Raw genomic sequence first — 14,520 nt, 5'->3', positions numbered from 1 at the left:
TGTAGACAAACATGTTAAAGGTAAAAGTTATAAGACCATCTCCAAGCAGTTTGATGTTTCTGTGACTACAGCTGCACGTATTCAGAAATGTAAGCTTCATGGGACTGTAGCCAACCTCCCTGGACGTGGCCGCAGGAGGAAAATTGATGACAAATCAAAGAGACGGATAATACGAATGGTAACAAAAGAGACCAGAACAACTTCTAAACAGATTAAAGGTGAACTTCAAGCTCAAGGAAAATCAGTGTCAGATCGCATCATCCGTCATTGTATGAGCCAAAGTGGATTTCATGGGAGACAACCAAGGAAAACAAATCATAAAAAAGCCAGACTGGAATTTGCCAAACTACATGTTGACAAGCCACAAAGCTTCTAGTAGAATGTCCTATGGGCAGATGAGACTAAAATGGAACTTTTTGGCAAGGCACATCAGCTCTATGTTCACAGATGGAAAATGAAGCATATCAAGGAAAGAACACTGTCCCTTCTGTGAAACATGGAGGAGGCTCTGTTATGTTCTGGGGCTGCTTTGCTGCATCTGGCACAGGGTGTCTAGAATCTGTACAGGGTACAATGAAATCTCAAGACTATCAAGCGATTCTAGAGAGAAATGTGCTGCCCAGTGTCAGAAAGCTTGGTCTCAGTCACAGGTCATGGGTCTTGCAACAGGATAATGATCCAAAACACACAGCTAAAAACACCCAAGAATGGCTAAGAGGAAAGCCATCATTTCTGTCCAGGCCTATTTCATGAGTTTTATTTTTTTTTTAAATTCTGTGGAAGCATGGCTGAAAAACAATGTCTGACTTTCATTTGTTAATTTTCATAGATTTTTTATTTATTATTACTTTTGTCAGATTCAAATTATTTCTGTGACCATTGTGGGTTTTTCTGTCATTAAATGAGGGGTTTGCACCACACTGATCTGTGAGGGGCATAGTGTGGGGACTGGGCCCTATAGGGGGAGCCAATGTGAAGAGGGGGCCCAATATGGAAAGGAGTGGGCAGTGTGGAGGGCATGTACCATAAGAGGGAAATTGTGGGGCTCATATTTTGTGCAAGGAATATAATGAGGGCAACAATTTATTTAGGGGCTCAGCATAAGGCAGATATTTTTATTTGGGAGCATTATAATGACAGTTCTATCTTTAAGGGCATCGTGTGGGGATGTGCTGCAGAAGACAGGAGAAGATGGAAGTCTGCAGAGACGGCTGTGGATGAGAAAACTCATCATGGGGTCTGGACAAGATGAAGAAAAGTAAGAGAGCGACTCCAGAGACGACATAATCTATCAGGTACCTGGATGTAAATGTTATTTGTGATACTGACTAATTCTCATGTTGTTATTTATGTTAGGAGCATTAAAGGGGTTGTCCAGGTTTGTGCTGAGTCTGCAGTCATTGTAAGTGACTGCAGACTTCTGAATTTTCGCAGTGCTCACTGCACACTGTCAGGATTCTCTCGTGCTGGCGATTTGCATACATGCGGTCACATGCTGACTAGACATGCGTGGCCTCACTTAATGAAAATGAATTTATTGAGGCCGGACACGTCTAGTTGGAATGTGGCCAGAAGTATACAAATCACATACTTGTGCAAGGGAGAATTCTAAAAGTGTGCAGTGAATGCGCTGTGAGAATTCAGAGCAGCTCGTTGGCACTTGACTAAGTGTGCTTGGGAAGGAGGGAGGAGCGCCAAGCTGAATTCTGCCCCAAGTGCCAGAAAACCTAGATACACCTCTGGCTGCACTATAAATTTGTACAGTATGGCACAGTTATTTCTGTGCGCTACACGGCGCCATTATTTCTGCGTCCTGCATTAGGCCAGGATTAAAGGCGTCCTCAATGCTGAGAAATACAGGCTGATACTTATCTATCATGTAATACCATCACCGAGGCGTCTGATTGGTTCCAAATTTATTCTGCAGCCGCACAATGACCCCCAACATCCAGCCAACGTCATTAAGAATGAGGAGTCCTGGAAGTGATGATCTGGCCCCAAGCATTAATTCTGTCAACCAAATTGTGGCAGAATTTATACATGCAGTAAGACAGTGGTATTTATCTCCATTGTATGATTCCATTATATATCAGTACTAGCTGAAGAGCCCGGCGCTGCCCGGGCATAGTAACTAACTGTGCTGTGGTTAGTTATAGTAAATTATAATTATCCTCCATCCCATAGTCCCGTGCCCATATACCCATCATACATATCCACGATCCCATAGGCCCGTGCCCATATACCCATCATACATATCCTCCATCCCATAGTCGAGTGCCCATATACCCATCACACATCCTCCATCCCATAGTCCCATGCTCATATACCCATCACACATCCTCCATCCCATAGTCCCATGCCCATATATCCATCATACATATTCGCAATCCCATAGTCCCATTCCCATATACCCATCATACATATCCACCATCCCATAGTCGAGTGCCCATATACCCGTCATAAATATCCTCCATCCCATAGTCCAGTGCCCATATACCCATCACACATCCTCCATCCCATAGTCCCGTGCCCATATACCCATCATGCATATCCACGATCCCATAGGTCCGTGCCCATATACCCGTCATACATATTCGCCATCCCATAGTCCAGTGCCCATATACCCATCACACATCCTCCATACCATAGTCCCGTGCCCATATACCCATCATACATATCCACAATCCCATAGGTCCGTGCCCATATACCCGTCATACATATTCGCTATCCCATAGTCCAGTGCCCATATACCCATCACACATCCTCCATACCATAGTCCCGTGCCCATATACCCATCATACATATCCACGATCCCATAGGCCCGTGCCCATATACCCATCATACATATTCGCTATCCCATAGTCCAATGCCCATTTACCCATCATACATCCTCCATCCCATAGTCGAGTGCCCATATACCCATCATACATGTTATGATTGAGTCACCGCAGGAGGCAAAAACAGAAATGCTAGCCAAGTCCAGAAAACCGGAGAAGTTGGCAACTATCAGATTGCAGACCCCTGAACCTAACAACACAACTAGCAGTAGCCGTGGGGGGTTCCTACGATGACCTAGACCCCTCGATCACAGCCGGAGAGATACATAGGCCTAAAGAAGGAAAGGGGAAATCTAACTGCCCCAGAGCAGACCCCAAAGCAATAGGCAGCCCTCCACATATAATGACGGTGAAGCAAGACGGAAACACTTACACAGACAGAAAGACAGAGTGAGCAAAGATGGGGCCCAAAAACTACCTAGATAGGAACGGATAGGAAGGCTGCTGTCTGCAATCTGCCAAAACCCTATCAAAGACAAAGCCAACCAGCTGATATAAAAATGGCCCTGAAGCAACTAAGCTTCAAAACTAAATCAGCACTCAGGTATTTTCAGAGGACAGAGTTAAAGGAATACTGCACACTCCAGCAGGGAGTGGCAGAATCCAAAAAGCAAGAAAAACAAAAACAAATCTTAAATGCAAATGGCAAAGCAGAAAACTTAGCTTTAGGAGAGCAGGAATCAGACTGGTGTCCAAGAGTCCACAGAGAACTCACCCGCAGGGCAGAAAGGGCGTAGGCTGCCTTATATCCAGTCAGAGACTCCACTCAGCCAATCGTCTTCATTAGTCCCAGGTGCCTGATAATCAGGCTCACTACCTTCCTTCACTAGGATAGGGAGTTCACCAGGCCTCAGAGACGGAGGGGAAAATGAACTCACAACAGTACCCCCCCTTGAGGAGGGGTCACCGAACCCTCAACAACGCTACCAGGGCGATCAGGGTGAGCCCGATGAAAGGCACGCACCAATCTTTTGGCATGAATATCAGAGGCAGAGACCCAGGAATTATCCTCCTGACCATAATCCTTCCACTTAACCAAATACTGGAGTCTCCGTCTAGCCAGACGGGAATCCAGAATTTTGTCTACCTCATATTCCAAGTTACCTTCAACCAATACAGGGTCCGGAGGTGCCACCTCAGGCACAACTGGCTCAACAAACCTCTTCAACAAAGACTTATGGAACACATTATGGATGTTAAATGTGACAGGAAGAGCCAAACGAAAAGAGACCGGATTAATAATCTCCAAAATCTTGTAAGGTCCAATAAATCTAGGCTTAAACTTAGGAGAAGCCACCTTCATAGCAATATTTTTTGATGATAACCACACCATATCACCAACCTTAAACTGGGGACCAATGGTCCTATGTCGATTGAAAAACCGCTGGGCCTTTTCCTGGGAGAGAGAAAACTTATCCACCACTTGGTCCCAGATCTGGTGCATTCTCTCCACCACAGTGTCAACCCCTGGACAGGCAGAAGGCTCCACCTGCCCTGAAGAAAATCGGGGATGAAACCCAAAGTTACAAAAAAAAGGTGACATCAAAGTGGCAGAACTAGCTCTATTATTTAACCCCTTCACCCCCAAGGGTGGTTTGCACGTTCATGACCGGGCCAATTTTTACAATTCTGACCACTGTCCCTTTATGAGGTTATAACTCTGGAACGCTTCAACGGATCTAGGCGATTCTGAGATTGTTTTCTCGTGACATATTGTACTTCACTTTAGTGGTAAAAAATTTTCGCTATAACTTGCGTTTATTTATGAAAAAAACAGAAATATGGCAAAAATTTTGAAAATTTTGCAATTTTCAAACTTTGAATTTGTATGCCCTTAAAACAGAGAAATATGTGACACAAAATAGTTACTAAATAACATTTCCCACATGTCTACTTTACATCAGCACAATTTGGGAAACAACATTTTTTTTTGTTAGGAAGTTATAAGGGTTAAAATTTGACAAGCGATTTCTAATTTTTACAACAAAACTTACAAAACCTTTTTTTTAGGGACCACCTCACATTTGAAGTCATTTTGAGGGGTCTATATGGCAGAAAATACCCAAAAGTGACACCATTCTAAAAACTGCACCCCTGACGCTACTCAAAACTACATTCAATAAGATTATTAACCCTTCAGGTGCTTCACAGGAGCAGAAGCAACGTGGAAGGAAAAAATGAACATTTAACTTTTTAGTCACAAAAATAATATTTTAGCAACAATTTTTTTATTTTCCCAAGGGTAACAGGAGAAATTGGACCCCAAAAGTTGTTGTCAAATTTGTCCTGAGTACGCTGATACCCAATATATGGGGGGGAACCACTGTTTGGGCACAAGGCAGGGCTCAGAAGGGAAGGAGCCCCGTTTGACTTTTTCAACCTAAAATTGGCTGGAATTGAGATCGGACGCCATGTCGCGTTTGACGAGTGTCTGATGTGCCTAAACAGTGGAAACCCCCCACAAGTGACCCCATTTTGGAAACTAGACCCCCTAAGGAACTTATCTAGATGTGTGGTGACCACTTTGAACCCCCAAGGGCTTCACAGAAGTTTATAACACCCGGGCGTGAAAATAAAAAAATCATATTTTTTCCACAAACATGATCATTTAGTCCCCAATATTTTGTTTTCCCAAGGGTAACAGGAGAAATTGGACCCCAAAGGTTGTTGTCAAATTTGTCCTGAATACGCTGATACCCAATATGTGGGGGGGAACCACTGTTTAGGCACATGGCAGGGCTCAGAAGGGAAGGAGCCCCGTTTGACTTTTTCAACCTAAAATTGGCTGGAATTGAGATTGGACGCCATGTCGCGTTTGACGAGCGTCTGATGTGCCTAAACAGTGGAAACCCCCCACAAGTGACCCCATTTTGGAAACTAGACCCCCTAAGGAACTTATCTAGATGTGTGGTGACCACTTTGAACCCCCAAGGGCTTCACAGAAGTTTATAACACCCGGGCGTGAAAATAAAAAATCATATTTTTTCCACAAACATGATCATTTAGTCCCCAATATTTTGTTTTCCCAAGGGTAACAGGAGAAATTGGACCCCAAAGGTTGTTGTCAAATTTGTCCTGAGTACGCTGATACCCAATATGTGGGGGGGAACCACTGTTTAGGCACATGGCAGGGCTCAGAAGGGAAGGAGCCCCGTTTGACTTTTTCAACCTAAAATTGGCTGGAATTGAGATCGGACGCCATGTCACGTTTGACGAGCGTCTGATGTGCCTAAACAGTGGAAACCCCCCACAAGTGACCCCATTTTGGAAACTAGACCTCCTAAGGAACTTATCTAGATGTGTGGTGAGCACTTTGAACCCCTAAGGGCTTCACAGAAGTTTATAACACCCGGGCGTGAAAATATAAAATCCTGTTTTGTTCCCACATAAATGATCATTTAGTCCCAATTTTTAATTTTCCCAAGAGTAACAGGAGAAATTGGACCCCAAAAGTTGTTGTTCAATTTGTCCTGAGTACCCTGATACCCCACATGTGGGAGAAAACTACTGTTTGGGCACACGTCAGGGCTCGAAAGGGAAGTAATGACGTTTTGGAAAGCAGACTTTGATGGAATGGTCTGTGGGCGTCATGTTCCATTTGCAGAGCCCTTGATGTTCCTAAACAGTAGAAACCCCCAATAAGTGACCCCATTTTGGAAACTAGACCCCCTAAGGAACTTATCTAGATGTGTGGTGAGCACTTTGAACCCCCAAGTGTTTCACTAAAGATTATAATGCCCAGGCGTGAAAATATAAAATCCTGTTTTGTTCCCACATAAATGATCATTTAGTCCCCAGTTTTTAATTTTCCCAAGAGTAACAGGAGAAATTGGACCCCAAAAGTTGTTGTTCAATTTGTCCTGAGTACCCTGATACCCCACATGTGGGAGAAAACTACTGTTTGGGCACACGTCAGGGCTCGAAAGGGAAGTAATGCCGTTTTGGAAAGCAGACTTTGATGGAATGGTCTGCGGGCGTCATGTTCCATTTGCAGAGCCCTTGATGTTCCTAAACAGTAGAAACCCCCAATAAGTGACCCCATTTTGGAAACTAGACCCCCTAAGGAACTTATCTAGATGTGTGGTGAGCACTTTGAACCCCCAAGTGTTTCACTAAAGATTATAATGCCCAGGCGTGAAAATATAAAATCCTGTTTTGTTCCCACATAAATGATCATTTAGTCCCCAATTTTTAATTTTCCCAAGAGTAACAGGAGAAATTGGACCCCAAAAGTTGTTGTTCAATTTGTCCTGAGTACCCTGATACCCCACATGTGGGAGAAAACTACTGTTTGGGCACACGTCAGGGCTCGAAAGGGAAGTAATGACGTTTTGGAAAGCAGACTTTGATGGAATGGTCTGCGGGCATCATGTTCCATTTGCAGAGCCCTTGATGTTCCTAAACAGTAGAAACCCCCAATAAGTGACCCCATTTTGGAAACTAGACCCCCTAAGGAACTTATCTAGATGTGTGGTGAGCACTTTGAACCCCCAAATGTTTCACTAAAGATTATAATGCCCAGGCGTGAAAATATAAAATCCTGTTTTGTTCCCACATAAATGATCATTTAGTCCCCAATTTTTAATTTTCCCAAGAGTAACAGGAGAAATTGGACCCCAAAAGTTGTTGTCCAATTTGTCCTGAGTACCCTGATACCCCACATGTGGGAGAAAACTACTGTTTGGGCACACGTCAGGGATCGAAAGGGAAGTAATGACGTTTTGGAAAGCAGACTTTGATGGAATGGTCTGCGGGCGTCATGTTCCATTTGCAGAGCCCTTGATGTTCCTAAACAGTAGAAACCCCCCATAAGTGACCCCATTTTGGAAACTAGACCCCCTAAGGAACTTATCTAGATGTGTGGTGAGCATTTTGAACCCCCAAGTGTTTCACTAAAGATTATAATGCCCAGGCGTGAAAATATAAAATCCTGTTTTGTTCCCACATAAATGATCATTTAGTCCCCAATTTTTAATTTTCCCAAGAGTAACAGGAGAAATTGGACCCCAAAAGTCGTTGTCCAATTTGTCCTGGGTACTCTGGTACCCCACATGTGGGAAAAAACTGTTTAGGCACACGTTGGGGCTCGAAAGGGAAGTAGTGTTGTTTTGGAATGCAGACTTTGATGGTCTGCTGGCGTCATGTTCCATTTGCAGAGTCCCTGATGTGCCTAAACAGGAAAAAACCCCACATATGACATCATTTTGGATACTAGACCCCAATGAACAAATCTAGATGTGCCCCCAACTAATCTAATGTAAATTAGTAGTGCATGGAGGTGTGGTACAATTTGAAGCAATCCTTCATGCACAGGCCAGGTTTTTCGGGGCAGGTGTCGCACTGGTAAGTGGTGTCCCTGCGTATTCCTTTTTTGTAACACACTCGACACCTTTTTTGCGGCTTACCTTTTCTTGGGGTTGGCGGGACCACCCCCGGAAAATGCTGACCTGGGACAATACGAGCACCTTCAGTTCCTGAAGTACTGGGGCCCGCTCCTTCCTGAGCGCCAAACATCATGGCCTTAACCACTACCTCCTGGAAATGAAGGTACGCCGTATCGCTGGGGCATGCACATTGTGACAGCAGGAATGCGTTGAGCATTGCCATTTGGACGATGTGCACGGCCAGCTTTTTGTACCACACCTTGGCCTTCCTCAATGCATTGTACGGTTGGAGGAGTTGATCGGAGAGATCAACTCCCCCTATTTTTTTGTTGTACCCCACTACACTTGTCGGTTTGAGGACCTGTGTAGAGGTACCCCGTACAGTGCAGAGGGTACTGCCATCACCGTGTATGGTGGTCAAGAGATGGACATCTCTCTTGTCCTTGTACTTGACCACCAGCAGGTGGTCGCTACATTGGGCTCTGCTCTCACCTTTTCGGAGCATCTGCCCAAGTAGCGTCTTCGGGAGGCCTCTCTGATTTTTGCGGACAGTACCGCAGGCTGCGGTACGTCACTCAGAGAGGGATTTGTAGAGTGGGATGCTGGTATAAAAGTTATCAGTGTAGAGGTGATAACCTTTATCCAGCAGTGGGTGCACCAAATCCCACACAATTTTCCCACTCACTCCCAGGAAAGGAGGACACTCAGGGGGTTCAATCCGGGTGTCCTTCCCTTCGTAAACTCTAAACTTGTGGGTGTACCCTGAGGTACTCTCACACAACTTATAGAGTTTGATTCCGTACCTGGCCCTCTTACTGGGCAGGTATTGACGGAATCGCAGCCTTCCCTTGAAGTGAACCAAGGACTCATCCACGCAGATGTCCCTTTGGGGCACGTACACTTCAGCAAACTTTTTGTTGAAGTGTTCGATGACCGGCCGAACTTTGAACAGACGGTCAAAGTTGGGGTCATCTTGTGCGGGACACGCTGCATTATCAGTATAATGCAGAAACTTGTGGATGGCCTCAAAACACGTCCGGGCCATGACCATTCGGAACACTGGAGTGTTGTATAAAATATCAACACTCCAATATTGCCGAATTTCCGGCTTCTTCAGTATCCCCATATGGAGGACCAGGCCCCAAAACTGCGTCATTTCAACTGCGTCTACAGGAGACCAGTTTGAAAATGTTGAACGCGGGTTTTGCTCCAAAAATTGACGAGCGTACAAATTAGTTTGCTCCACCATGAGGTTAACAAAATCCTCAGAGAAAAAGACTTTGAAAAAGTCAATTTCTGTGAGGCCGGTGGTGTCAAACTTGATTCCTGATTCTGCCACAAAATCAGGAATCAGTGGCTCGTAATTTTCGGGGGGCGAGGTCCATACGGGGAGCACTGGGTCAGCTGCGGGCATGGTGGGCGCTGCCTCATCTTCTGTCCTGGAGCGTCTGCGTGGCGGTTCCGCAGGACCCGAGGAGGAAGATGAGGAGGGGGAAGAGGAAGAAGAAGAGGATGAAGAATCCGAAAAATAAAGAAAAGTCGGATCGTCATCCAAATCGCTATCAGTTTCGGAGGCAAGTAAAGCATATGCCTCCTCCACTGAATAGCGCTGTTGGGATGAATTTGATGACATTTTTGTGTAAATATGGTGCTTGGGTGTACACTTTATTGAAAACTGTATGTGTACGTGAGGGGGGGGGAGTGATTGGTGTAAACTTTCTGTAAAGAAAAAGCTGTGGAAAAAAGTCTAAAACAGCAGGCCCTAGCTGATAAGTGTCACTTATCAAAACTAGGCTGCTGGATGTGCGCACGGGGTGGCGCAAGGGGGGGTGGAAAAAAAAAAAAAGGAAAACGGAAAACTCTGATAAGTGAACTGTGTCACTTATCCAAGTTTCGCAGCTGCGGGATGTGTGTACGGAGGGGCTAAGGAAAAAAAAGCGAGCTCAAGTGTTGATCGGTGAACTGCGTCACCAATCAACGCTCGGCGGCTGCGCACGGAGGTGGCGCAAAAGTGGGGTGGAGGGGGGTAAAAATAGGGGGAAGGGGGATGGGGGGATTGGGGTGGATGAAGAGAGATTGGGCAGGGATCAACAGTTAGGGTTGTAGTTAGGTGGCACAAAGGGGGGTGAAAAAAATGAAAAGCGGCAGGCACAAGCTTGGATAAGTGACGTGTGTCACTTATCCAACTTTTGCGGCTGTGGGATGTGTGTACGGAAGTGGCGCAAAGGGGGCTAAGGAAAAAAAAGCGAGCTCAAGTGTTGATCGGTGAACTGCATCACCAATCAACGCTCGGCAGCTGCGCACGGAGGTGGCGCAAAAGTGGGGTGGAGGGGGGTAAAAATAGGGGGAAGGGGGATGGGGGGATTGGGGTGGATGAAGATAGATTGGGCAGGGATCAACAGTTAGGGTTGTAGTTAGGTGGCACAAAGGGGGGTGAAAAAAATGAAAAACGGCAGGCACAAGCTTGGATAAGTGACGTGTGTCACTTATCCAACTTTTGCGGCTGCGGAATGTGTGAACGGAAGTGGCGCAAAGGGGGCTAAGGAAAAAAAAGCGAGCGCGAGTGTTGATCGGTGAACTGCGTCACCGATCAACGCTCGCCGGCTGCGCACGGAGGTGGCGCAAAAGTGGGGTGGAGGGGGGTAAAAGGGGGGTGAAGGGGGGTAAGAGGGAGGGTGAAGATAGATTGGGCAGGGGATCAGGGATCAATTAACACTTACAATTGTAGTTTTCTTTCTTCTTCTTCTTTCTTCTGCAGGGATTGTGATGCTACAAGCTGTGGCACCACAATACCCAGCACAGGAGCTCTTGCTGCGTCCGACCTCTCTGCAGGAATCCTCAGCTAGAGTGAGGACCCCTGCAGACAGGTCAGAGGCAGGTCAGGGGGCAGGTCACAGAGCGGTCACCTCGCTGCTGTGACCTGTCATTGGTGGGATCGAATGATTACATCGATCCCACCAATCCCTGATCTGCCTGGTGACCATGGCAACTGCCTAGAATCGGAGCTCACAGCTCCGATTACAAGGCAGGTCATGCCCAGGTCACCAGCAGGGCACAGAGCGGTCACATGGTGACCGCAGCTGTGCCCTGTGGTTGGCGCGATCGCCGATCTAATCGATCGCGCCAGCCAACTCCTGCAGGCCCTGCTAATATAGCACCGATCCTGGCCGGTATTGGCAGGGCACAGCGGCGATATAGCGCCGCTGTGCACTGCGATTGGCGCGATCGATCAGATCGGCGATCGCGCCAATCCGGGTGCTTTTTGCCGGTGCCTGGCGTTGCCAGGCACCGGCTCTAGGATCGAGTACATCGGTACTCGATCCCCGCCTAGGACATCATTGTTTCAGCCAAGCTGATTGGCTGAAACAATGAGAAACGCTGCGATTGGCTGTTCAGAATTGAACAGCCAATCACAGCGCTCTGGATGCCGGGGGGGCGGGATCGCAGCCCGGGATGCCGACGCCATCTTTTCTAAGGTGAGATGGCGTCGGAATTTTAATGCGATCACCGCGACTTTAGTCGCGGTATCGCATTAAAGGGCCCGACGTACTATCCCGTCCACGGTCATACGGGCCCGGGTACCGTGGACGGGATAGTACGTCGGATGTCAGGAAGGGGTTAAAGCAAATTCGGCCAAGGGCAAAAATGAAACCCAATCATCCTGATCAGCGGAAATAAAACATCTCAAATACAACTCCAAGGCCTGGTTTGTTCTCTCTGTCTGCCCATTGGTCTGAGGGTGAAAAGCAGAGGAGAAGGACAACTGAATTCCCAACTTGGAACAGAACGTCCTCCAAAATTTAGACACAAACTGAACTCCTCTGTCAGATACAATGTTCTCAGGAATCCCGTGCAAGCGAACCACCTGTTGCAAAAACAGGGGCACCAACTCAGAGGAAGATGGCAACTTAGGGAGTGGTACAAGATGAACTATCTTAGAGAACCTATCACAAATCACCCAAATAACAGTCATTCTTTGAGAAACCGGCATATCAGAGATGAAATCCATTGAAATATGGGTCCATGGCCTCCTGGGGACCGGCAAAGGCATCAACAACCCACTAGAGCGAGAACAAGATTTAGACCGGGAGCAAGTCCCACAGGACTGCACAAAATTCCTGACATCATGAGACAAGGTGGGCCACCAAAAAGAGCGACTCACCAGATCTCTAGTACCAAAAATACCAGGATGACCAGCCAATGCAGAGCAATGAACTTCAGACATCACTCTCTTCTTCCACTGGTCAGGAACATACAACTTTCCACTGGGGCAACGCTCAGGTTTGTCCTCCTGGAACTCTTGCAGAGCAAGTCTCAAATCGGGCGAGATGGCAGAAAGAACTACCCCTTCGCCTAAGATGGTAGCAGGCTTGGTCACCACAGGAGAATCAGCAAAGAAACTCCTAGAGAGGGCGTCTGCCTTGACATTCTTAGTTCCAGGAAGAAAAGAGACCACAAAATCAAAACGTGTAAAAAACAAGGCCCACCTAGCCTGTCTAGGGTTCAGGCGTTTAGCCGACTCTAGGTAAATCAAATTTTTGTGGTCAGTGAGGACCACAACTTGATGTTTGGCTCCCTCCAACCAATGTCTCCACTCCTCAAATGCCCATTTCATGGCCAACAGTTCCCGATTCCCCACATCATAGTTACGTTCAGATGAAGAGAACTTTCGGGAAAAGAATGCACAGGGGTTCATTTTAGATGTTACCGGATCCTTTTGGGACAAAACCGCTCCTGCACCAATTTCAGAAGCATCCACCTCTACCTGGAACGGGAGTGAGACATCAGGCTGCCGCAAAACCGGGGCGGAGGTAAATCTACGCTTCAGCTCCTGAAAGGAGGCAACAGCCTCCGGAGACCAATTCAACACATCCGCACCCTTCCTGGTCAGGTCAGTCAATGGTTTGGCAATACTAGAAAATTTTGCTATAAATTTCCGATAAAAATTAGCAAAACCCAAAAACTTCTGGAGGGCCTTCAAAGAAGTGGGCTGAACCCAATCATAAATGGCCTGTACCTTGGCCGGGTCCATTTCAATAGTTGACGGAGACAAAATAAATCCCAAAAAAGAAATCCTCTGTACTCCAAAAAGGCATTTCGATCCTTTGACATACAGGGAATTCTCTCTCAAGATCCGGAACACAGTCCGAATATGTTCCACATGAGAATCCCAATCCTTGGAGAAGATCAAAATATCATCCAGATAAATAATCAAAAATTTATCGACAAAGTCTCGGAAAATATCGTTCATGAAGCACTGGAAGACAGAAGGGGCAATAGTGAGCCCAAAAGGCATCACCAGGTACTCAAAATGTCCCTCCGGAGTATTAAACGCCGTCTTCCATTCATCCCCCTGTTTAATGCGGATAAGATTATACGCCCCTCTGAGGTCAAGCTTGGTAAACCAGCAAGCACCTCTAACTCTAGAGAATAGATCCGAGATCAGGGGTAACGGATACTGATATTTAATAGTAATTTTATTGAGGGCACGATAATCAATACAAGGCCTTAAAGAACCATCCTTCTTGGCCACAAAAAAAAAAACGGCACCTAAGGGTGAAGAGGATGGTCTAATATGGCCCTTCTCCAACGCCTCCTTAATATAGGACCGCATAGCCTCGTGCTCGGGTACAGATAAATTGAAGAGCCGACCTTTAGGAAATTTACACCCCGGACTTAATTCAATCGCACAGTCATAACTCCTATGAGGAGGCAAGGACGCAGACTCATTCTCACTAAATACATCATAGAAGTCCGCCAAATAGTCAGGAACCTCATGCGACTGAGTAGAGGTGGAAAAAACCAGAGCCTCACTAAAGGTACACCGGCAACCCCAACTCACCACAGACACAGACTTCCAATCCAAAACTGGATTATGAATTTGCAACCAGGGAAACCCCAGAACAACGGCGTCATGCAGACCATGCAACACCAAGAATCTGCAATTTTCTTGGTGGTCTGGAGCGACCCGCATGACCACCTGGGTCCAAAACTGAGGTTTATTTTTAGCCAAAGGGGTAGCATCAATCCCCCTCAAAGGGATAGGCGTCTGCAGAGGTGTCAACGGAAATCCACAACGTTTAGCAAAATCCAAGTCCATTAGGTTTAGCGCTGCTCCCGAATCCACAAAAGCCTTGGCGGAAAATGTGGACAGGGAACAGATCAGAGTAATCGCCAAAAGAAACTTAGGCTGAACCCCACCAACAGAAAACGTGTGTGCAAAGCGTTTCTCACGTTTAGGACAAACAGAAATAATATGTGAGGCATCTCCACAGAAAAAACACAGCTTATTACGCCTT

General features: G+C 46.4%; 1 long non-coding RNA gene across 2 annotated transcripts in view; it reads left to right on the top strand.

Annotated features, from left to right (window-relative positions):
- Positions 1-1,000: 1,000 nt before the first annotated feature.
- LOC141098532 (uncharacterized) overlaps positions 1,001-14,520 on the top strand; it is a 62,984-nt gene continuing 49,464 nt past the window's right edge. For both annotated transcript variants that reach the window (XR_012234277.1, XR_012234276.1), the window contains exon 1: positions 1,001-1,295. This is a non-coding gene — a long non-coding RNA (uncharacterized lncRNA). The remainder of the gene's footprint in view (positions 1,296-14,520) is intronic.

This window comes from Dendrobates tinctorius, unplaced genomic scaffold (genome assembly GCF_039654945.1).
Source record: "Dendrobates tinctorius isolate UK_male_01 unplaced genomic scaffold, ASM3965494v1 ptg000093l, whole genome shotgun sequence".
In the NCBI taxonomy this organism is placed as follows: Eukaryota; Metazoa; Chordata; class Amphibia; order Anura; family Dendrobatidae; genus Dendrobates; species Dendrobates tinctorius.
The sequence above is the reverse complement of the archived record's forward strand: the minus strand, read 5'-3'. Positions and strand labels throughout refer to the sequence as shown.